This window comes from Pinus tabuliformis, chromosome 4_1 (assembly GCF_031772625.1).
Source record: "Pinus tabuliformis cultivar Carrire ecotype Pingquan chromosome 4_1, CPIR1, whole genome shotgun sequence".
In the NCBI taxonomy this organism is placed as follows: domain Eukaryota; kingdom Viridiplantae; phylum Streptophyta; class Pinopsida; order Pinales; family Pinaceae; genus Pinus; species Pinus tabuliformis.
Window position 1 is genome coordinate 324,509,124 of NC_142303.1, and position 25,063 is coordinate 324,534,186.

The following is a 25,063-nucleotide window of genomic DNA, read 5'->3' on the forward strand; positions in this document are numbered from 1 at the left end:
AAAATCGCTGCTGTCGTAGTGTTGCTCAGGTGCGCGCTATACATTTCATTCTGTGGAAGATAATCAGATCAGAGGATTTTTGTTAAGATCCTTCGATCTTGTGAAACACATATGATTAGAGTTCTTTCAGATATGGTAAAATAAAGCTCATTTTTGGGGGTTTCAATTGTGGATTGAATCGTGCAGAAGTTGTGAATTTTGATCTTGTAGATTGGCTACCACATGGTGGGTTTGCAGTGGAAATGTTTCTGATATTTACAATAAAGATTTGGATCGTTGGTCAGTAAGCAGGAACCCAAACGCTCCCAAGGGAACAGAAGGCTAGAGTTTGCATGGTTAAATTGTTGAAGCCGTGAAGCCACATTTAATTGGAATGACAGGTCTCGGGGAAATCCATTGCCGTTGTATCATTCCCCTACTTCTGCATTGAGCTGCCATATTCACTGGTATGCTTGGGAATAAGTTGGGAAGTACTGTCATGGAATGTTGCTTTCTATCCTGGGATGGAATTCAAATCGTGCTGTTAAGAAATCTCGTTTTTCAGAGGATGAAGCACGTTTCTATATTGCAGAGATTGTGGATGTCCTTGAATACCTTCACAAAGTAGGACTGATACACCGAGATGTAAAGAGAATATACTTCTTCAAACCAATGGAAAACACCTCAATTTCAATTATTCTGACTACTTCAAACGAGAAGACCTGCACATTTGTTGGTACAGCTGCCTGCGTTCCGCCAGAGGTCCTTAAGCATGCACCTCCAACAATTGGAAACGATCTATGGGCACTGGGTTGCGCGTTGTATCAGATGCTGTCTGACATATTACCTTTTAAAGATGGCAGTGAGTGGCTCACATTCCAAAGGATCATGGATAGAGATTTCAAATTTCCTGAATATTTTTCTTCTGAAGCTTGGCACCTTATTGATTGTTTGCTGGATATGGACTCATCTAAAAGATTGGCTTCTGACCCTGAAGGGTATGCTTCTCTCTAGAGTCATCCTTTCTTCAAGGGAGTTGACTGGGATAATGTTAGGAGTATGCTGGCTCCAAAGTTAGCCCCACCATTAACTGTGACTCTAAATGGGAGAAATTTCTAGATCCAGGGGAGTTCATTGTGATGGTTTCATTAGTTAAGAAAATTCGGAAACTTTACAGCAAAAAGATGCAGCTGATTCTGACAGACAAGCCGAAGTTGATATAGGTAGACCCAGTCAAATTGGTACAGCAGGGTGAGATAGTTTGGTTTGATAATCCTAAGGAGCTTAATGTCCAAGTGTTGAATTCTTCCAACTTTAAGATCTGTACTTTGAAAAAGACCACCTCATTTGAAGATTTGAAGGCAGCAAGGAATACTACAGTGACTTTATGTTCCAGTTGGAATTTATGAAGCTTTTTATTGGTTTGATGCTAATCAAGTTGGCTGTGATATGTAATGACAGAAGCAAGCTTCATCTTCTTAAAACTATTTAGGTTCCTAATAGCTGTACAAATGTCTGAAGAGATCATGAATCTAAGCAGAAAACGCTTCAAAGATACATAGGTTCTGTTTTGACATCTACAGCAGTTTCGTAGCGCGCTACGAAACTGCTGTAGAATGCTGTTTTGTGGAAAAACAATGAATTTTGATGATGAGGTCAGTTAATGGTAAAAGAAGGTCTCAAACTCAGGCAGGGAGATCATACATGGGTTTTATAACAACTCAAACAGTGACAGGTGTAGCTCTTGAGGAAAAAATAAAATATTTTGTTTATTTTCATAAAGTTTTCTCAAAGGCAATTTATGACCGAGCTACTAGCGTATTGGTGGGGTTACCAGAATCTTCGGTTGATACACCTGTTGGTCCTTGAAGTATCCAGATCATATAGCATATGGTGGTTATGCGTTGTTAATTGAAGGTTCAAAGAACTGGGAGTGTGGTCTTTAAATGATGAAGAGGAATGGAAGACAGGGGACCGTGGATATAGGGTGATTAATTTTATCAATTAATAAGTTGTCTTACAGCTAGCATCCGAGACCAGCTTGCTCGGTGAATGCTCCCTTAACATATCTTAGCCATAATGAAAATCATACAGCTGTCCAGCATCCAAGAAAGCATCAAGTCTGCGAGGAGAATGAAATTAGTATTTTAGTTGGATTAGGATTGTGTGTAATTTTAGTTCAGCATGTTTGTAATTAATGCAGTAGTTAAAAGCATGTAGGAGTAGTTAATAGCCACCTTCGAGGCTCCCCTCATGCTGGAGGAGGAAGCTCGAGGTGTTTTAGTTGGCTTGCCTTTATAGGGATCAGATTAGAATGTAAAAAGGGTTGGATTGTATATACAAAAACAGAGTTTTTTAGAGCTTATGAAAAGACTGTTACAGTAATGGCAAACAGAGTTTTTTCTTCCCAAGATTCTCAATGCATCTCTTTGTTCAAATGTGATGGTGGTTTTAGTTTCTTAATGTTCTTTTTACAACCTTGTTATGGTACAATCCCTCAGAATTCATATTATATGCTCTGACTTCCTGTGTGCTTGACAGGCTGTGGGTTTTGGTGAAGCATGTTTGAACATCACTCAGAATTCATATTATATGCTCTGACTTCCTGTATGTTCAGCAGGCTTTGATTTAGGTAAATTATGTTTGAACCTTTGATGATGCAAAGAGCCTTGGCTTCTATGAGATGACTGTGATTTGGTTTATTAACTGTGAGAGACTCCATAGCCCAATGAAGACTAATTTGATGTATGTCCAGCCAGCTATATTTTTATAAATGTGTGAAGAGTTAGCCCTCTAGTGTTTGAAGGATTTTGTCAAGAGTCATGAGAGAGCCCTCTCTGATTAGGAAGGCTAATTCCTAATCTAAAGTATGGTCTGAAACAGTTACATGAGACCTTGCTTGGTTGCAGTCCCTAGTACTGGTTTTGTGATAACATTTTGGTGCGTCTGCCGGGAGCTTAAGATTGAATTTCTGAAGGTAGCAGGAGTTCAAATGATTTTCAAGGCTGCAAAACTACCTTGGCGACTCCATTGTTGAAGAATTCAAAGTTATATATTCATGGTGATTCCACTGGAGTTATGAAAGACCCAGAAGCTGCCCTTCTTTGTTCAAGGTATGCATGCATAGATTTCTCAGGACTTCATGGTTTCCCAAACCATTTTCCCAAGGATGTTTATTTTCTAAAGAATGGTCCAAAATTTAACGGTGAAGACTTGAGTTTAACGTTGGAGCATATCTCAGATTTTTGTCATTTTGCACAGCTTCTTAGAATTAAACATGAGGATGTTTGCATAAGGTTATTTTATGATTCTTTCCAAGGGAAATGCAAACAGTGGGTTGAATGCTTGCCTGCCAAGTCCATTAAGTCATTGCCAGACTTTTGGCTTTTGTTCTTGGAGGAATGGATAGATAGGCCAGAGGTGGAAGTAAAATCTCCTTCAGTTGAAGGTTTTAAACAGTGGAATGATGATCATAATAAAGAAGAAACAAATGAATCTTTTTCTTTGTCCCTGTCTTCATATCTGAAATCTTTTGACTGTAAGTCAGAGGATAAAATGAAATTTTTTGATGAAATTGCCAAAGATATTGAGGAAAAAATTGAAGGTTTAGAAGGACAGATTCAGGCATACAATTTTCATGATCATGATTATTATTCTCAAAAGTTTCCTGTGACAGAGCGCAAGGAGACTATGCTGCTTCCATTCTCTTTCATGATTAAGGAACTGAACACTGTGATTGAAGATCAGTTTGCACAGCTGGAAAGTTTCAAAGAAGGACAAGCTGATCATGTGTTCTGGGACCCTATAGCTGATTACATGGAAGAGTTTTACTCTCCAGTGTTTCCGTTTTCTTATGAAGATCAGAGACTATGTCAGTGGCAGCGGTCATTACATTATCACATTGGCTCTGAAATCCGATGCAGTCAAAGACATTTTCAGTGGCAGCTGTCATCTCTCTATCACATTGGCGCTGAACTTCGGGACAGGCAAAGAAGTCAAATGTCAGATAAAGCAAATGACTGGCTACATTGGAAGTTTCATATTGATTGAGCTGAGGAAAGTTTAAATGGTTAGGGTAGGTAGGTAGGTAAGTTGCAAATAAGCTCAAGGTTGGCTGAGCATTTATTTTTCAGTAGCATTAGTTTCTTTCTCCTACAGTCATGTTGGTCAAGCAAATTTCTGTTTGTTACAAATGGACGAGGCACTGGAGCTGCATGTTCTTAGCGCACCACAAGGGCACACTATCCCAAGTGGAGCCACTGTTATCACTGAAAATAGTGTAGTAAAAAATTTTTAGCCTGGCTTAAAGAGTGGGTGTTTTCGCAGCGCCAGAATTATTTTTAGCAGTTTCGCAGCGCCAGGATTCTTTTTAGCAGTTTCGCAGCGCTACCTGTTTGAGTGGTTTCGTAGCGTGCTACGAAACTGGGGATTTGTTCGAGTTTTCAGTAGAGGCCCGAATCATAGCATGCCTATTGTACACTGATTACAACTGCTGCAGATGAGGTTGATCTGCTTAAAAGGTTTGATGTCAGATTTTTCAGATGAGATTGAAGATATCAAGGTTTACTAGGTTGTTCGTGTATTATGCACAATGGCTACACCTTCAATCATCAATATGTAAAACCTAATCCTTATAAGGTGGAAAAAAGCAACATGAATGCTGATGGTTTTCAGCTGTTTTGGTCAACAATTATGTCTTTTCTTTGTAGCATTCCAGCTTAGAATAGCCCCTGTGTATATGGCCTTTTTGCGCCTTATGGGTAATGATAATGAAGGAAAATTTGGCGTGCGGGCAAATGGACAAAAGCTGTAGTCAGAGAAATGGATAAGATTGCTGGGATGCTTACACCAGAGCAGGACTAGTCAGTAAGGATCGCTGCTATGCAAAAAGTTGAAGGTCTTGTTTTTGGAGGTACTCCTGATTATGGATGCTTTCCAGCACTGTTGAAGCAGCTTGTGGGACCTTTGACTGTTCAGTTATCTGATCGTCGATCTAGTATGGTGAAACAGGCATGCCATTTATTGAGCTTGTTGTCGAAAGAGCTATTAGGCGATTTTGAGGCCTATGCTGAATTGTTTATACCAGTTCTCTTTAAACTTGTAGTCATAACAGTCCTTGTGATTGTTGGATTAGCAGATAATTGTATAAAGACGATGTTATGTAATTGTTAAGTTGCTCGCATTCTTCCTAGCATCATGGATTGTGCCAAGAATGATCGTAATGCAATTCTCTGTGCCAAGTGTTGTGATTATGCATTGCTCGTGTTAGAATATTGAGCTGGTGCTCCTGAAATACAACGTCAGCTGACCGATTATGAAGACTTTATAAAGTGTTGCGTGGCGCCGTGGAGATGCTACGAGTGAGGTTCTTCCTATGGCAAGAACATGTTATCGCATGTTTGTAAAAAACCTGGCCAGAGCGCTCACAACGCATATTTTCAAGTTTTGATGTTGTAATACGGAGGCTTATAAATAAGGAGGTAGGAGATATTTATAAGAGATTTGTTTCTCCATCAAATCGTGACAGAGGTACACAGCCCTTGAGGAATCCGGCATTGAGAAAGCCTTTTAGACAAGCTCCTGAAAGAAGCCATGAAAGTGTTCTTCAAACCGGCAAACAGCAAGTTAGTGTCTTTGAAAGTATGCTGAGAGGCTTAGACTCTTCGAAGAAAGGGAGTGTTTTATAGTTTCACGGCCTGTTAGCAGGGATCCGGGAAATGAAGTTGGAGGAAGTTGTCAAAGAACACAATCTTCTGTGTTTCTTGCCCGTGCCGGTGTTGATTCCCCATCTGCACATGATCCACCCTTTCCGGCATATGTTTCTGGAATAAGTCAGATTCCTGTGCGCCCTTCTCTTGATGCTAATGTATATAAAATTGGCATGCGCAATGGTACTTTAAGTGCCGATCTTCCTGTTATGGCGTCTTTGGAGAATGCGCATTAACTGTATGACAATATCAGTATTCGAATTTTCTCTTATGCAATGCAGTGATAAAATGCCAAATGTAAAGTGGTTTTTATAAAGGTTTTGATTGCCATAGGGTTGCCATGATTAATGACACCGGGATAGATATGTGGCAAACGAAGATATTAGCTGTTCGTTCATTTGCTCTGCCACCGATGAAAGACAGAGACACCTGGTTGATATTTGTTTTTCTTTGCCGGAAAAGGGGTAGTCGAGTTGTTTTTTTTTATATGCTACAAGGCCGCCATTATTAGTGGCATAAGAGCTGGCGTCGTTAAAAGGGGTAATCGTGTTGGTTACATGCTCCAGCTGTTGGATTTGGAAGAGAGATAGAATGGCGCTTTTATAATTTGCAAGGATTAGTTCTGGATTTTCTAGAATCCGTCTTTCGGGCAAACTGTTAATATTGATGAATATTTGATAGATAAAAGAGTATCATAAAATCGCTGTTGTCGTAGTGTTGCTCAGGTGCACGCTATACATTTCATTCTGTGGAAGATAATCAGATCAGAGGATTTTTGTTAAGATCCTTCGATCTTGTGAAACACATATGATTAGAGTTCTTTCAGATATGGTAAAATAAAGCTCGTTTTTGGGGGTTTCAATTGTGGATTGAATCGTGCAGAAGTTGTGAATTTTGATCTTGTAGATTGGCTACCACATGGTGGGTTTGCAGTGGAAATGTTTCTGATATTTACAATAAAGATTTGGATCGTTGGTCAGTAAGCAGGAACCCAAACGCTCCCAAGGGAACAGAAGGCTAGAGTTTGCATGGTTAAATTGTTGAAGCCGTGAAGCCACATTTAATTGGAATGACAGGTCTCGGGGAAATCCATTGCCGTTGTATCATTCCCCTACTTCTGCATTGAGCTGCCATATTCACTGGTATGCTTGGGAATAAGTTGGGAAGTACTGTCATGGAATGTTGCTTTCTATCCTGGGATGGGATTCAAATCGTGCTGTTAAGAAATCTCGTTTTTCAGAGGATGAAGCACGTTTCTATATTGCAGAGATTGTGGATGTCCTTGAATACCTTCACAAAGTAGGACTGATACACCGAGATGTAAAGAGAATATACTTCTTCAAACCAATGGAAAACACCTCAATTTCAATTATTCCGACTACTTCAAACGAGAAGACCTGCACATTTGTTGGTACAGCTGCCTGCGTTCCGCCAGAGGTCCTTAAGCATGCACCTCCAACAATTGGAAACGATCTATGGGCACTGGGTTGCGCGTTGTATCAGATGCTGTCTGACATATTACCTTTTAAAGATGGCAGTGAGTGGCTCACATTCCAAAGGATCATGGATAGAGATTTCAAATTTCCTGAATATTTTTCTTCTGAAGCTTGGCACCTTATTGATTGTTTGCTGGATATGGACTCATCTAAAAGATTGGCTTCTGACCCTGAAGGGTATGCTTCTCTCTAGAGTCATCCTTTCTTCAAGGGAGTTGACTGGGATAATGTTAGGAGTATGCTGGCTCCAAAGTTAGCCCCACCATTAACTGTGACTCTAAATGGGAGAAATTTCTAGATCCAGGGGAGTTCATTGTGATGGTTTCATTAGTTAAGAAAATTCGGAAACTTTACAGCAAAAAGATGCAGCTGATTCTGACAGACAAGCCGAAGTTGATATAGGTAGACCCAGTCAAATTGGTACAGCAGGGTGAGATAGTTTGGTTTGATAATCCTAAAGAGCTTAATGTCCAAGTGTTGAATTCTTCCAACTTTAAGATCTGTACTTTGAAAAAGAAGACCACCTCATTTGAAGATTTGAAGGCAGCAAGGAATACTACAGTGACTTTATGTTCCAGTTGGAATTTATGAAGCTTTTTATTGGTTTGATGCTAATCAAGTCGGCTGTGATATGTAATGACAGAAGCAAGCTTCATCTTCTTAAAACTATTTAGGTTCCTAATAGCTGTACAAATGTCTGAAGAGATCATGAATCTAAGCAGAAAACGCTTCAAAGATACATAGGTTCTGTTTTGACATCTACAGCAGTTTCGTAGCGCGCTACGAAACTGCTGTAGAATGCTGTTTTGTGGAAAAACAATGAATTTTGATGATGAGGTCAGTTAATGGTAAAAGAAGGTCTCAAACTCAGGCAGGGAGATCATACATGGGTTTTATAACAACTCAAACAGTGACAGGTGTAGCTCTTGAGGAAAAAATAAAATATTTTGTTTATTTTCATAAAGTTTTCTCAAAGGCAATTTATGACCGAGCTACTAGCGTATTGGTGGGGTTACCAGAATCTTCGGTTGATACACCTGTTGGTCCTTGAAGTATCCAGATCATATAGCATATGGTGGTTATGCGTTGTTAATTGAAGGTTCAAAGAACTGGGAGTGTGGTCTTTAAATGATGAAGAGGAATGGAAGACAGGGGACCGTGGATATAGGGTGATTAATTTTATCAATTAATAAGTTGTCTTACAGCTAGCATCCGAGACCAGCTTGCTCGGTGAATGCTCCCTTAACATATCTTAGCCATAATGAAAATCATACAGCTGTCCAGCATCCAAGAAAGCATCAAGTCTGCGAGGAGAATGAAATTAGTATTTTAGTTGGATTAGGATTGTGTGTAATTTTAGTTCAGCATGTTTGTAATTAATGCAGTAGTTAAAAGCATGTAGGAGTAGTTAATAGCCACCTTCGAGGCTCCCCTCATGCTGGAGGAGGAAGCTCGAGGTGTTTTAGTTGGCTTGCCTTTATAGGGATCAGATTAGAATGTAAAAAGGGTTGGATTGTATATACAAAAACAGAGTTTTTTAGAGCTTATGAAAAGACTGTTACAGTAATGGCAAACAGAGTTTTTTCTTCCCAAGATTCTCAATGCATCTCTTTGTTCAAATGTGATGGTGGTTTTAGTTTCTTAATGTTCTTTTTACAGCCTTGTTATGGTACAATCCCTCAGAATTCATATTATATGCTCTGACTTCCTGTGTGCTTGACAGGCTGTGGGTTTTGGTGAAGCATGTTTGAACATCACTCAGAATTCATATTATATGCTCTGACTTCCTGTATGTTCAGCAGGCTTTGATTTAGGTAAATTATGTTTGAACCTTTGATGATGCAAAGAGCCTTGGCTTCTATGAGATGACTGTGATTTGGTTTATTAACTGTGAGAGACTCCATAGCCCAATGAAGACTAATTTGATGTATGTCCAGCCAGCTATATTTTTATAAATGTGTGAAGAGTTAGCCCTCTAGTGTTTGAAGGATTTTGTCAAGAGTCATGAGAGAGCCCTCTCTGATTAGGAAGGCTAATTCCTAATCTAAAGTATGGTCTGAAACAGTTACATGAGACCTTGCTTGGTTGCAGTCCCTAGTACTGGTTTTGTGATAACATTTTGGGCACTAACAGTTAATAAACAAAATACTGAAGGGCTGCTGATCAGGCAGACTCTGTGTAACTATTTCAGACCAAGCTTTTAACTAAGGATTAGCCTCCCTAGCCTGAGAGGGCTCTCTCAAGAAAAGGTTATTGATCTTGAATGTTGATAAGAGGGCTAACTCTTGTACAATAGATTTAATGTAAGCATAACTGGTTGGAAACACACCAAAAGATATCTCATTGGGCTATGGAGTCTATAATATCAAGCAAACAAGAAAAACACAGTGAACTCATAGAAATCAAGGCTCTTAGCATTACAAGTCAAACATATTCCACCACACATAGCTTGCTGTATACACAGGAAGTCAGAGCATATAAGTATGAATTCTGAGTGATTGCATACAACAAAACCATAAAATAACATAAGGTATAACACATCATCATTTCATTTGACCATGACAATCCTTCGAGAATCTTGAGAAGAGGATCACTCTGTTTTACTATTACTGTCAAAAAAGATCTTACAGTCGCCCAAAACAACACACTTTTTCTATTAAGTATCCAACCTTTTTTACATCTAAGTTATTCCTATATATAGCCTATCAAAACACTGTTGTACGAGACTCCTCATCAAGCATGAAGGGAGCTCGGGCTTTTGACATAAATGACCTTAACAATAACATAAACGAACTAATTTATTACAAGAGATATGATGGAATCCTCTGTTTTCGTAGCATCATATCTCTTGTAATAAATTAGTTCGTTTATGTTATTGTTAAGGTCATTTATGTCAAAAGCCTGAGCTCCCTTCATGCTTGATGAGGAGTCTCGTACAGCAGTGTTTTGATAGGCTATATATAGGAATAACTTAGATGTAAAAAAGGTTGGATACTTAATAGAAAAAGTGTGTTGTTTTGGGCGACTGTAAGATCTTTTTTGACAGTAATAGTAAAACAGAGTGATCCTCTTCTCAAGATTCTCGAAGGATTGTCATGGTCAAATGAAATGATGATGTGTTATACCTTATGTTATTTTATGGTTTTGTTGTATGCAATCACTCAGAATTCATACTTATATGCTCTGACTTCCTGTGTATACAGCAAGCTATGTGTGGTGGAATATGTTTGACTTGTAATGCTAAGAGCCTTGATTTCTATGAGTTCACTGTGTTTTTCTATGAGATGACTGTGATTTGGTTTATTAACTGTGATTTGATAGACTTCTATTCTATGATATGTAATGACAGAAGCAAGCTTCATCTTCTTAAAACTATTTAGGTTCCTAATAGCTGTACAAATGTCTGAAGAGATCATGAATCTAAGCAGAAAACGCTTCAAAGATACATAGGTTCTGTTTTGACATCTACAGCAGTTTCGTAGCGCGCTACGAAACTGCTGTAGAATGCTGTTTTGTGGAAAAACAATGAATTTTGATGATGAGGTCAGTTAATGGTAAAAGAAGGTCTCAAACTCAGGCAGGGAGATCATACATGGGTTTTATAACAACTCAAACAGTGACAGGTGTAGCTCTTGAGGAAAAAATAAAATATTTTGTTTATTTTCATAAAGTTTTCTCAAAGGCAATTTATGACCGAGCTACTAGCGTATTGGTGGGGTTACCAGAATCTTCGGTTGATACACCTGTTGGTCCTTGAAGTATCCAGATCATATAGCATATGGTGGTTATGCGTTGTTAATTGAAGGTTCAAAGAACTGGGAGTGTGGTCTTTAAATGATGAAGAGGAATGGAAGACAGGGGACCGTGGATATAGGGTGATTAATTTTATCAATTAATAAGTTGTCTTACAGCTAGCATCCGAGACCAGCTTGCTCGGTGAATGCTCCCTTAACATATCTTAGCCATAATGAAAATCATACAGCTGTCCAGCATCCAAGAAAGCATCAAGTCTGCGAGGAGAATGAAATTAGTATTTTAGTTGGATTAGGATTGTGTGTAATTTTAGTTCAGCATGTTTGTAATTAATGCAGTAGTTAAAAGCATGTAGGAGTAGTTAATAGCCACCTTCGAGGCTCCCCTCATGCTGGAGGAGGAAGCTCGAGGTGTTTTAGTTGGCTTGCCTTTATAGGGATCAGATTAGAATGTAAAAAGGGTTGGATTGTATATACAAAAACAGAGTTTTTTAGAGCTTATGAAAAGACTGTTACAGTAATGGCAAACAGAGTTTTTTCTTCCCAAGATTCTCAATGCATCTCTTTGTTCAAATGTGATGGTGGTTTTAGTTTCTTAATGTTCTTTTTACAGCCTTGTTATGGTACAATCCCTCAGAATTCATATTATATGCTCTGACTTCCTGTGTGCTTGACAGGCTGTGGGTTTTGGTGAAGCATGTTTGAACATCACTCAGAATTCATATTATATGCTCTGACTTCCTGTATGTTCAGCAGGCTTTGATTTAGGTAAATTATGTTTGAACCTTTGATGATGCAAAGAGCCTTGGCTTCTATGAGATGACTGTGATTTGGTTTATTAACTGTGAGAGACTCCATAGCCCAATGAAGACTAATTTGATGTATGTCCAGCCAGCTATATTTTTATAAATGTGTGAAGAGTTAGCCCTCTAGTGTTTGAAGGATTTTGTCAAGAGTCATGAGAGAGCCCTCTCTGATTAGGAAGGCTAATTCCTAATCTAAAGTATGGTCTGAAACAGTTACATGAGACCTTGCTTGGTTGCAGTCCCTAGTACTGGTTTTGTGATAACATTTTATATACAGCAAGGGCTACCAACTCTTCTATTAACTGAGAAAATAGTGTCTTCACACCTGAGTCAGAGCATATAAGTCAGAGTCACCATGACTTATCAGCAGTGATAAGTCAGAGTTGGATACTTAATAGAAAAAGTGTGTTGTTTTGGGCGACTGTAAGATCTTTTTTGACAGTAATAGTAAAACAGAGTGATCCTCTTCTCAAGATTCTCGAAGGATTGTCATGGTCAAATGAAATGATGATGTGTTATACCTTATGTTATTTTATGGTTTTGTTGTATGCAATCACTCAGAATTCATACTTATATGCTCTGACTTCCTGTGTATACAGCAAGCTATGTGTGGTGGAATATGTTTGACTTGTAATGCTAAGAGCCTTGATTTCTATGAGTTCACTGTGTTTTTCTTGTTTGCTTGATATTATAGACTCCATAGCCCAATGAGATATCTTTTGGTGTGTTTCCAACCAGTATATAGCTCTTTTGCATATACAGGTGATATCCCGGCAGACGCACCAAAATGTTATCACAAAATCACAACTGAAGGGCTGCTGATCAGGCAGACTCTGTGTAACTATTTCAGACCAAGCTTTTAACTAAGGATTAGCCTCCCCTTCAATTAAGCAACTTAGCAGAATCCCTCCAGCATCCTTCCAAAACAAACTCTGTTCATAAACAAAATATTTAAGAGATTTCAGCTTAATGAAACGGGCTCTAGACTTGGGAAGATTGTCAGGGGCTCTGTTGTGCTGTAGTACAAATGAGACATCCTTATACCATTCAGATATCAGAAATTTTTCATTGATTTGAACCAACTCTTCCTCTTCTTCAAAAATTTCTGATATTTCTGCATTAAAATTAATATCACTGCAGTCTAGATTTGAGTGAGTTAGCAACTCTGCTAACCCTTGGCCTTTCACCAATTTAGTTGGCCTAATTTCAATATCATATTCCAACAATTTGGCTATCCATTTCCCTCTTTTACCATCCGGGTCTGCTTGTGTGAGAATTTCTTTAATAACAGCACTTGGCACAAATGCAATAATATGAGAATGAAGCACATAGATTCTAAAGTCTTTGATTGCCTTAACCAAAGCATATGCTTGCTTTTCTAAAATGTTATACTTTAATTCAGCATTTGCCAATGTTTTACTAAAGAATGAAATAAGCTGCTCAGTACCTTGATCCCCTTTCTGCAAAAGAACTCCAGCGATTGTATCTTCAGAGGCATAAGTGAATATTAAAAATTCCTTGGAGAAATCAGGACTAATAAGCACCGGTGCTTGAGTGAGTGCTTTTTTAATTTCTTCAAACGACTTTCTTGCCTCAGCTGTCCACCTAAAGTCTGCTCCCTTCTTTAGCATTTTTGTGATGTGCTTAACCACCTCTGCAAAGTTAGGAATGAACCTCCTAACAAAATTGACTTTACCAAGAAAAGACTGAACTTCTTTCTTACTCCTTGGCAAATCCAGCCTTGAAATAGCACTAACTCTATTTGGATCTATTTTAATGCCTTCTTGAGAAATGATATGCCCAAGCAACTTACCAGAGGTCAAAGCAAAGATACTTTTAGTTGGATTCAAAGAAATGCCGAACCTTCTACACTTCAATAATATCTTTTCTAGATGCTTTAAATGATCTTCCTCTCTCTTTGAAAATACTGTGATATCATCAAGGTATACCACAACTGATTTATCTCTCTCTTCTGCAAAAGCAATGTCCATAGCCCTTTGGAAAGTCGCCCCTGCATTCATGAGGCCAAAGGGCATCTTGGCATACATAAATGTGCCCCATGGTGTAGTAAAGGCTGTCTTTTCCTGATCCTCTGGATGAACAAGGATTTGATTGTATCCTGAAAAGCCGTCCAACATTGACATTCTTTGAGAACCTACAATATTCTGCAACATGAGATCCATTTTAGGAAGAGGATAATTGTCCTTGAGTGAAGCCTTGTTCAAATTCCTAAAGTCTATGCAAATCCTTATTTCTCCGTTCTTTTTCCTCACTGGAACCAAGTTGGCTAACCAATTTGAAAATCTGATAGGAACAATAATCTTCGCATCATACAACTTCTTAACCTCCTTCTCAATTAATGGCATCAGCAGAGGATTTATTCTTCTCAATTTTTGCTTAAAAGGTTTCTCATTTGGCTTGATGGGGATTGTATGTTGTATAACTGAGGAATCATATTGTTTGAGATCAGTATAATTCCAAGCAAACACATCAATAAACTTCTTCATCAGATCAATGTACTTAACCTTTAGATCAGCTGATAAAAATTTTGAAATTTTGATCAATTTAGGCGCTACTAAATCACCTAGATTGCAGCTTTCTATCTCTTCTTCATTTGCCTGTAACCTTGGCGCCTTAAAAACATCATTCTGATCAAAAAGTTTCTCAAGTGGAATCAGACCCTTAGGAATGAGGTTATTTTGCAGCTGCAACACCTCAGACTTTTCTTTTGTTTCCACTAACATGTTTTGCTGGTCAATTTGACAATTCTCAAATTCTCCTTTCAATTCTAAGAAACTTTTCACCTGCTGGTCATCTTCAAATACTTGCCAATTTAGGATATTGTCAGGGATCACTGGCCTATGGCGGACTTTGACTGCATAACTGTCAGAATCATGTTTAGGAATGACAAAAAGACTAGCTGCTACAGCAAGAGAATCTGCCATGGAATTCTGCTCTCTGGTTATGACATTGAAAGTGTATGATTGAAACTTTTCCAACAATTCTAATACCAAATTCCTATAAGCTCTCATTCTTGCATCTTTTGTTTGATAAACACCTTGAACTTGCTTTATAACTAGCTCAGAGTCCCCATAAACAACAATGTTTTTTGCCTTGAACTCAATCAAATTTTCTAGGCCTAAAACCAAGGACTCATACTCGGCCATGTTATTTGTGCAATCAAAATTGAGCTTATAAGACAAAAACTTACTTTCATCAGTTGGACTCATGATCCAAATTCCAGCGCCAGCTCCTTCTTTCCCTGCTGCTCCATCAAAATACAAAGACCAGCAACCAGAAATGTCTTCTTCATTACTTTGCTGCAACTCTTCACACTGATTTTCTGCTTTTTCTTTCTGTGATTCCTCTCCCACTGATTCATTAAACAGAATGGCTGATCCCAAGCCTGTATCACAAGAATAGATAGGAAAATTCTGTGGTTTATCCTTACTACTCACCATATATGCCATCCTTGTCTCCCGGTATAACCTTCTCTGCTCCCCAAATACTGGAATAGTAGCATAAGTCAAATCCATTTACATAGTACCCTTAATTTTAGCTGCCCATGATCTTGAAAGTAATATTCCAAATTTAGGTGGAACATCAGCCACAACAATATCCATGACAGTGGTTTTGGCTGGAATTTGTGTAAGAGCCACAACAACATCCTTAATTAACCCAATACAATGCACCCTCTTAGAATCAAAAGAAAATAAATCTTTATAAGGTCTGGTCACTTCCAATCCTAACCTTTCCATAATGACTTTGGGCATAAGATTATGAGATGCTCCTGAGTCCAACATGGCATTATGAAGAGTCATTTCATGTATATTGATGCTTATATAAAAAGGAGGAAATTCATCATTCTGCTCATCTTCCAGCCTTGGGCCCAAACAAATGATAGGATTGTCTTCTTGCAAATTTAAAATATCAACTCCTCCCGGGGAGAATTAAGCATTTCCACAATCTTGCTTCTATACTTGTTTACTTTCAAAAGTTCATTAAATGGGACTGATATTTTAATTTTAGAAATCTCATTTTCTATATTGAATCCTGGAGTAGACTTCTCAACTTCCTTAGGAAGAACAAGAGCTTGATTCTCTTTCTTTTCAATAAGAGCATCACCTTTTTCTTCAGCTTGTTTTGGGAAATTGTTTCTTCTGAGCTTTTGTTAGAAAAAGAAGATTTAAGACAGCTCAAGGAGCTTGATCCTTTTGAAATTCTGCTTAACTCAAACCTTGGGTTACCTCTCCCAAATTGGAGCTCTTTTGTTGGTGGGTTACAAAGCCCTAATAGTCCTTTTCGTACTCATATTTTGTCCTCAGCTTCCGTAAGTCCAAACAGTCCTCAACTCACATCTCATACTAGTCTTGGTCATAGCATACCTATTGTTGCTGTTCCTCCTTTCATCATGGCTGTACCTGCAAGGTATGCGCCTTTGGCCCTCCCTGCTGTTTTGCATGACTTACCAAACAAATATGCTTCTAAGATTCCAACCTGGGGAGGGGATGAAGACATTACAGCTGAAGAGCATGTAGATAGATTCAATGACTTTATTGATAGGTATGAAGTAGATGATGAAGATGTCAAATTGAGATTATTTGCTCAGTCCTTTATTGGGGAAGTTAGGAAATGGTTCAAAGCCTTGGGAGCTGGTAGTATTCACAGTTGGATTGAGTTTGAAGATAGTTTTTTGAGAAAATGGGGAAATAGGACTAATCCAGTACAGGCCCTCACTGAGTATAATAATTTGAGAAGAGCCCCAGATGAGACTATTCAGAACTTTTCTAAGAGGTTCAATAAGATTTACAATTCCATTCCAGCTCACTTAAAACCTCCTGGAGCCCTGGCCCAACTAAGATATGCTGAGTCCTTTGAATCTGATTTTTCTCTCTTACTCAGAGAGAGAGAGTCTGCTACATTGGCTGATATGCAAAATGATGCTATCAAAGTTGAAGTAAATATACTTGCTGCTAAAAAGTCTAAGATGGCTAAGACCAAAATTAAGGAAGAGGAGAGGCCCTCTACTTCAGCTCAAGATGAAAGATTTGAAACCATGATGAAGACTATGGAAAAGTTAATGGACCAATTAGCACTTGGGAATACTGCTGCTCCTCAAGCACAACAAGAACCTCGGTTCAGAAATCCCCAGTTTAGAAGGCCAAAGATAGGAAGTATATGCTCTGACTTCTATTGAGTCATGCTTTTGTTCAACGGAAGTAAGCCTGAGTCGGCCTCTTTGCAGTGTCTCTTGACCTATTTTTCAGTCGGCCATCCCTGGTTGTCAATGTCTTGTTTGTCATCACATCAGTTATATTGGTCCTTTACTCGTGCCGGTTTGAGAAGGTCTCCATTGACTTCTTGCTGACGGGTCTTGTCCTTATCGTCGACGACATAATGCTCTGAGGACAGGCCTAGAGCTACACCCTAGCCCTATTTTCATTATTGATAGGTCACTTTGTACTCAGTATTGATCAATATCATGGGTCTTTGACTGAGGGGTTTCCCTTGTATTCGACATCAGCTTTCATTATCACACATTGGGATTCGTGCAGTCCCTTGGTTTCCATTTGAACCTATTGGTGGATTCGTCGCCTCTGTGTCAACTTTCATTATTAGTTGGTTCAGAGGGTTTCTATCATGCGCTAGCTACATCTTATGTACGCTAGAAATGTGCTTCGGTCAGGTTACTACATCTTTTTTCGCCCAATTCCTTCCACATTATTGGCGTACGGGTTACACTTGCACTAGATTTATGAAGGATGCCTTAATGCCTTCCTTCTAGCAGATATTTTCCTATCGACTACGACTCATTACTCTGGGGCAAAGATCTAGAGACCATTTGGTAGTACCTTGGGGTTTGCAGTCATTAGTGGCAGATCCTTCATTATCGACAGTGGGAAACCATCATTGTCTCCTAATTGATAGATTCTTCTAGGTGTTCAACTTCAGCTCATCTATTCGCACTTGTTAGATTGTACTGGGTACCTTGACTCTTATTATCATTATCGGTGAGTAGTCTCGCGTTTTTTAACAGTATACATCAATGATCAGTAATCAAACGATTTCTCACATGGTCGACTTGAAATCATTTATTCCCATTGTGTAGAAATGTACCACGGCGATCGGTGAAGACCTCGGGTTGCATCAACATTCTTTGGTTCACTTGTCAGTTGCTCCTGTTGCTGCTAGTTGACACCATTCCACATTATATGTTGCAGTCCTTCACAATGACATCCTATATGCTAGCATTCAAGTTGCGATGTAGTATCATCTTATTCCATCATGTTCATTTGGTACTATTGGGATCAGTTTTTGACATCAGTGATCAGCTTCATCTTTCAGCTTCATTGATCATCTTCTTATATGTGATATTCAGACATGTACTTGTTCGATCATGATCAGATGATCCATTATGTACTTTCAATTCTTTATACTTGTATACATAGTGGATCCACTTGTATTTGATATGCGGACATGCTTTACTTTCTCTGAGCATGGGTATGACCGCCTCAGACAGTTGTTTCTTTTTTATCTTCTTTTGCTGGCTTGGCAGGCTAAAATCTGGTGAAGTCCTTCTCAGTTTTTGACAGGTTTCCTTTCCATATACTTAATACATTTCGGCCATCATGTACCCCTTCTGACCTCATATATTAGGGGGCATCTATTATAGCTCCAAATATCACCCTTTGTATTTGTGATGCTTGGTTTATGACCTAAGGCAACCCCTCCTTCCAAACTTGGTCCAAATATTTTAAAAACAGTGTTTTACTCCCTGTACGCTACTTTTCCCTGTGTTAAAAGTGTGTACATGTGGGTCAGTCTATACCCAACCCGCGTATATATGTTAAAACACTTAAAATAAATAAATTTCCTTAATTATGGGCAGAGATCACGGGTTTTACTTGTTGATTACCTACTAGTTCCCATGGCCCAACTGTTCCCAACTATTTCCCAACTAAAAAACTAATTTGGGAGAAGTATAAAAAGACTTCAATGGGAAGGCCTTAAGGAGGAGAGAAATGATAGAATTACTATACTGAGATTATCCCCTGATCAAGTCTGAAGTATCCTTGTGCTTCAAGCACTTCCCCAAGTTCAGGAAACCCTTGTTTCCTTGAGTGTTGATATTCTCTCACATGCTTGGAGATATCATGGTATTGGTTATGGAAGGAGGCTATTGAAGACTGGGACTGGACAGACCTGGAGGACGGTTCCACTTGGAGCCGGAAGAGGAAGACTCGGGTGAACTCTTTCCATGTTTATTATAGTTTTCTACAATAAAAAGAAACGATGTCTTGTTTCTGATATCGACTTTGTTTATGCATCTGATGTTATTGTTATAGTTTATATATGAATGACTATTTCAATGTTTAACTGTTAAGGGAATAATTCCCCTAGGGCTTTGGGTCAGAACCCTAGTAGAGCAGGAGTAATCTACAGCAAGGAACAAGCATTCAACTCAGGCAACATTCTTAAACAAATTAACTATGCGAGGATGAACATACCCGAATGTCCTTCGTTTGGGTAGTTCCAGCTAGGGTTCAAACCCTCTACAATTCCTAATGATCTTCAAACCTGCAAATCAGCCAATTCGAATACACATAGTAGCATATAGATAAAGCATTTTAGTGAAATCAACTTTATATCATATAAGTAGATGGTTAGCTATACATTGAAAGATATGGCTCCCCCTGTTTGCCTGATCCCAATTATTCTGATGAGTCCACTACCTGTATGGGCATTGTTTCATCCGTCTGCACAAGATGTGCCCCTTACTGTACATGTTCTTGTTGCACTTCCTTCTCCTGTCTGCGCAACTCCTGTTCCTTTCGAAGTTGCTCCTTCAACTCATGCAACTCCTTCTCTGTTTCCTCCATTCTTCATTTCTCTCTTTTCCTTTGTGCATTTCTCTTATCACAATGTTGCCTCTTCACCTACATAGCCATATTTGCTTTCTCCACAAGTAGATTTTCTCATAACTTGCAATAAGGGAAAATTTTAAGGATGGAAAATTATATTGAAGTTTAAAAACATTGGCGAATATCACTAGTTCCAAATATGAAAAATATAAAATGTGTATTGATGTATTTATATTCTTATTCAAATTTATAATGATTTATATATACTCTCTAGATAATGTTGGCGATTTTTAAGGTAAAATAATTTTATATTGTAAAATTTGGGCGAATAATTTTCACAAAAAAAGGAAATTAGCAAATCTTTTTTTGGGAAAAATCATGGAAAATTAACCCACCTACGAATATTAGCTCCTAAAATTTTCCATGCTTGCAACTTCTCTCTTCCTCCATGTGATCAACAATCTTCCTCTTTCCCTTGTCATGCACTGGTATGTTCACCTCTGCTACTGCTGCTACTTCTGGTGCTCTCTGGGATGTTGCTTCACGTTTCTTCGCTAACCATTCCACAGCAAAGCTGATTGGTTCATTAAGTTTGGAGGAGTTGTAACAATATCTCCATGGGTCCTCCTCTTCCTAATGACATGCCCCGTGGATCCAGTTGAATTGTACTCTCGTGTAGTGATCTTTCACAAGATAATGCGAGTCATACGGATTGTAACTTCTGAGGTCGAATGGATAATTCTTCATTTTCTCTACTTCAGCATCTGTATTCTTGAAACTCTAGATCTCGTATAACCCAATGCACAGCGGAAGAGTGGGCCAAGGCAGCTTCTTCTTCTGATGCAACCTAGCTATCAATCCTAACGAGATGTGATATGCTCCTTCCTGCATGACAAGTATGTCCAAGGAAAACTTCGGTAGAACATGCAAAGGCTTCTTCGAAGGCTTCTCTATGTTGTAAATCCATATGAAGGTGTCAAACGGTGAGGCATACCAATCAGCAATGTCTATTAGTGCCTCCATTGCTGCCTTCGACAAGCAGGTGGATCCTGTTCGAATATCATCTTGTAAACCGGGGTGAAAAAATGATCGGACAATCGTGTGATAACTCCTCTGAAGCTGCATTCGGAAAACATCTTACAGTAAGTGTTCACAGTAGTCTCCGCTGGTATCCATGCCCACTTCAAGCCCAAGAACTCCTGTCGGGTGCAGATTGCATCCAAGATGTAGGCAGACATATAGATCTCTGCTTACACACCTTTGGGCGGTTGTCGAGCCCTTGTTACCTGTTCCTTTAGCTGATGAGCCAACATGTTGTGCCAGTTACATATTTTTCCCTCTCTAGCCAGTTGGTCCAGCGCAATCACCCAACTCTGTGGGAAGGTTTCCGTGCTTTCTTGGCCATACAGTCGACATGCAAAGATGAACAAGTATTGATACGCCTTCTGCAGTATCTTCGTCTTGTAGATCTAGTTGGGTGTCATCCTTAATTTAGCCAAATCCTTTACCCAGTTCTTCAAAATGTCTCTAGAGTTGGCATTGTTGTTGGGTAAGTTGAAGAGTGTCCCCATGATGGTCACGGGCTCTGTCATATGATACATCTTATCATAATCTTGTGCCCTGAAGGTAGCAATCTTCGTTCCGCTGACACTTCTCAATGTCATCGTCTCAGGATCAGTTTGCAATATGATCCAATGTATCATGTCCGTGCATGGGAGCACGGGATACCTGCATGCAATCCAGTACAAGCCGGACTTGTGAATGTTCACATACACCTGGCATTCTACGAGGTCTTCCCTAAATGTGCATGCAAATGCATCGTTGACTTCTTTCCATTTCAACTTGATGTCCTTGTCTAGAATCAACTTGGTATCTTCATAGATCAGTAGACTTGCGGACACTCGCTCAACTGTTGTTCTAGGTTCACTTCCATCAGTGTCCTTTGATCCTACTCTCTTGGAGGCCATTGGTCCTTAAATTCAAAGAGGCAGATGAACACCTGCTAGATCTGGAGATAGAGTGACATGCATGGCAAGAAATCTGTCAACGAAAAACAAAGCAAACTTGAGGTAAGACATGCAACATACCTAGGGATTAATAGGAAAGGATTTGACTGGCTACCAGAACTGCGTAAAAGGAAATCTGGGCTATTTGGGGAGGCTAACTAGCTATTGGATTTGCAGAATGCGCAATCTAGGCTAGCCTGCTGGCTACTGGAATTGCACAATACGCAATTTCAATTGGCAATGGTTGCAGGCCCAGTGACTACATTGCGTAATTTTCTGGGCCAACAGTCATTGTCCCTTAGAGTTGTGCAATGCAAGCCTAAAGGACAGCTCCTAGGTAGAAATGTGCATTTCCTAGGAGGAGGACATAGCCTTCCTTCTTAGCATTGCGCAATGTTGTCTTGGTGAGGCAAAGTCTGGGCCAAGGCTTCCCAGATCCGCTGATGGGAAACTAAAATAAAATGTGAAGGTGAATACATGGCGATACTCAGTGTAATTGGAAGAAAATAATCATGCAAGCAAATAATGAATGAAATATTTAGAAAATGGAACAACATGCATGTGGGTGGAGCGGTTCACTAAATCGGCGACCGTTTGTGCAAAATAGTTTCATGCATGCGACAGTAGTGAGATGCTAATGAAAACTAAAACGATGCTAGTACAAGCTAGTATTCATGTAAATGACAACAAGCATTCAAATAAATCAAGCAAACAACACTCACACAAGCGAAAATACAAAAAGCAACAGAAATTCTGCAAAAGACAAGTTGAGACCACTTACCCATGAATAGCTGAGCTAGATGTGTTGAAGAGTCCTGGATGTGATGTGGGATGTCATAGATCCAAGAACGATATGAAGAAATGAGCTCTAAAGTGTCAAATAAATAATTTTGAAGCTCATGACGCACATGCCACAAATCTAGGAAAAAAATGACACTTGGAGGAAAGCTTCTAAAACGATATTTGCATGTAACCTCCAGTTGCTAAAAATAGATCCCTAAAATATAGGGATGATTTTTGCATGTTGCTTTTTCTATTCCGAGAAAAAGCAACCCATGCATGCAAGTCAAATTTTCCTGGTCCTAGGTGGAACTGGTCAAACCAACTCCACATGCAAGAGCCTACTCAACTACTGGGAGAAAATGGACATTTCTGGGAGAGAGTTGGGCTGGCTACCCAAGAGATTTGTGGAATTTCTGGGCAGAGAAACTAACTACTGCCTAGGATTGTGCAATTCCTGGGCTGAGCAGCCCTGTTGGGAGGAATTTCACAATTTTCTGGATGAAGCTTGACTGGCAGATTTGCTCAATTATGGAGCCTAATAGGCTACCAGATAGAATTGCGCAATTTATGGAGGGAAGGTTGGTTGCCCTCCAGAATTGCACAATTTCTTGAGTGATCTGCTCAGCCTACAACTGGACCAAGTTCGAGGGAAACAACTTGTGAGGGGAATGCAACAAGCTTTGATGGATAGGCTGTCTTTCTGCAAGAAAATCACTAAAGCTTGTGTACTTGACGAAGCAAGACATGTTGTTGTGAAAGGTTGGTAGGGAGGCTCCAAAAAAAAGCTAAGGAAAAATTTTGGAGGGTGGTTGTAACCGCTACAACACTTGGCGACACACTGGTAAAATTCCAGCTCTCTAAATGGACCTTGTCCTTGAAAGGCGAGTCTAACACCTCCGGAAGTATTGTTCAATTCTCAGTTTGTCTTGGTTTCACACTAGCTTGATTGTAATATGTCGCATTCACCAAGCTCTTGGTCGATTGACACACATTCCAAGCCAAGGAAACATAGTTGTTTCGATTGGGGTTGAGGGGTATATTGGTGCATAAGCAGTGTAGTCGTCAGAGTCTTAGTTTCATCGCTGGTGTTGCTCTGCTGCTAGCAGACCTGGACATTACCCCGGCGGAGTCATGCAAGAACACAAGCATCGCTCCACTTCTAGCGAGCCTGGTCAATACCCCGATGGAGTTACTTGTATCACCTCTCTATGTAGGAAGCCTTTCTCTTCTTTTTCCTTTTTCATTTTTCATATTTTCATTTTCACTTTTCATTTTTTCATAATCATGCATAACACTTATTCATTTCAGAGGCGAAAGAGGGATCCCGACTTATTGAGAGAAGAAGAGGTTGTTCCTTCAAAGAAGTATTTTATTATATACCTCTGACGTGCTTGTTAAGGTTCCTCCCTTCACCTTACTCTACTTGACTAAGATGACAAGGGTTAACCCGAAAAAACCAACTAGAGTAGGTGACAATAGTTAGCGCACAAGCGTTGTGTTTTCACCAAGGTTCACTTCGAACGATACGTATTTTCCATCGATGTATCATGGAATAAAAGTAATAAGTTATTCATACAGAGGAAGGATGACAAATAACCAGGTAGCGATAGATGTACAAGGCCTCTTTTACTTTACCCAGCTTGTTTCAAGAGTTAGACATGGTTTCATGTGAAACTAACCTACGAACAAAACAAGAAAACAAAGCAGAAGCGGAAGCAAATGCGAAAGCAAAGTAAGAAAACAAGCAAGCAAACAAACAAACAAACAAGCAAAGCAAGTAAGAAAACAAGCATGCAAGAAAACAAACTAAAAGCAAAGATTACTCCTACTCCTAAGCTAACGGTGCATGGGCCTAATCACGTGAAGTGATATTTCCAACGAAACCACCAGCGCATTGGTTGACCCATGTTGGTGAAGGCTTGGTCCGCGAGTAACCCAGTTGTGCGAACCAAAAAACAAAAAAGATATAACAGTGAAGACAAACACACTTCATGTTTCAAAGTGTCCATGAGACATAAGTGAGTGCAAGTACATGACATGTGGTCCATGGACTTTTCATGGTGTTGTACAACACTGCATGCAACTTTGAAGCATATGCATACTCTTCACTATGACATGCAAGCAACTGAAAGAAACAAATATAACTTGTGTCGCACACATGTGCTTACAATGTAAGATTCCTCCAATGCATGAGTGATGGGATCATGCAGTTCGAGTGGAGGAAGCATGATCTATGTGTGAGATTGATCTTCAATGCATATAGATGAGTAATGAGGAGCCTCGGTGTTATAGATCCATTTGGGCACATCACTCCCATCATTCAGATTAGTACTTTTAGGTCTCATCAAACCCTAATTCAATTGCTACATGCCCTAGACAAGTCATCACTTTGAATTTCTCCTTCCCTGAGAGTTTCTTGGCCTGAAGCACTCCATAAATGCCTCCTTGAGGGACCATTGCAGCCTTGGTCAGGGGAAAGTGTGCTTCAGTGCAGGTAGGCCAATGTCAGGGTGCATTTCAGAGCACTTAGGCCCACTTTGACTTGCGTTGGGCGAGATTGAGCGAAATCATCATAGGGTTCTGGGGATATTCTTATCTTCTAGAGCCATCTAGAAGATTCCCACACTTATCATCTCCTATGAGATCGAAATTGGATAGGAATGAGTTAAGT

The 25,063-nt window shown here is 39.4% G+C and overlaps 2 pseudogenes; both read left to right on the forward strand.

The window, feature by feature from the left end:
* Nucleotides 1-483: 483 nt before the first annotated feature.
* On the forward strand, nucleotides 484-1,098 carry LOC149175606 (3-phosphoinositide-dependent protein kinase 2 pseudogene; annotated as a pseudogene).
* Nucleotides 1,099-6,866: 5,768 nt separating this feature from the next.
* On the forward strand, nucleotides 6,867-7,481 carry LOC149175607 (3-phosphoinositide-dependent protein kinase 2 pseudogene; annotated as a pseudogene).
* The last annotated feature ends 17,582 nt before the right edge of the window (nucleotides 7,482-25,063 follow it).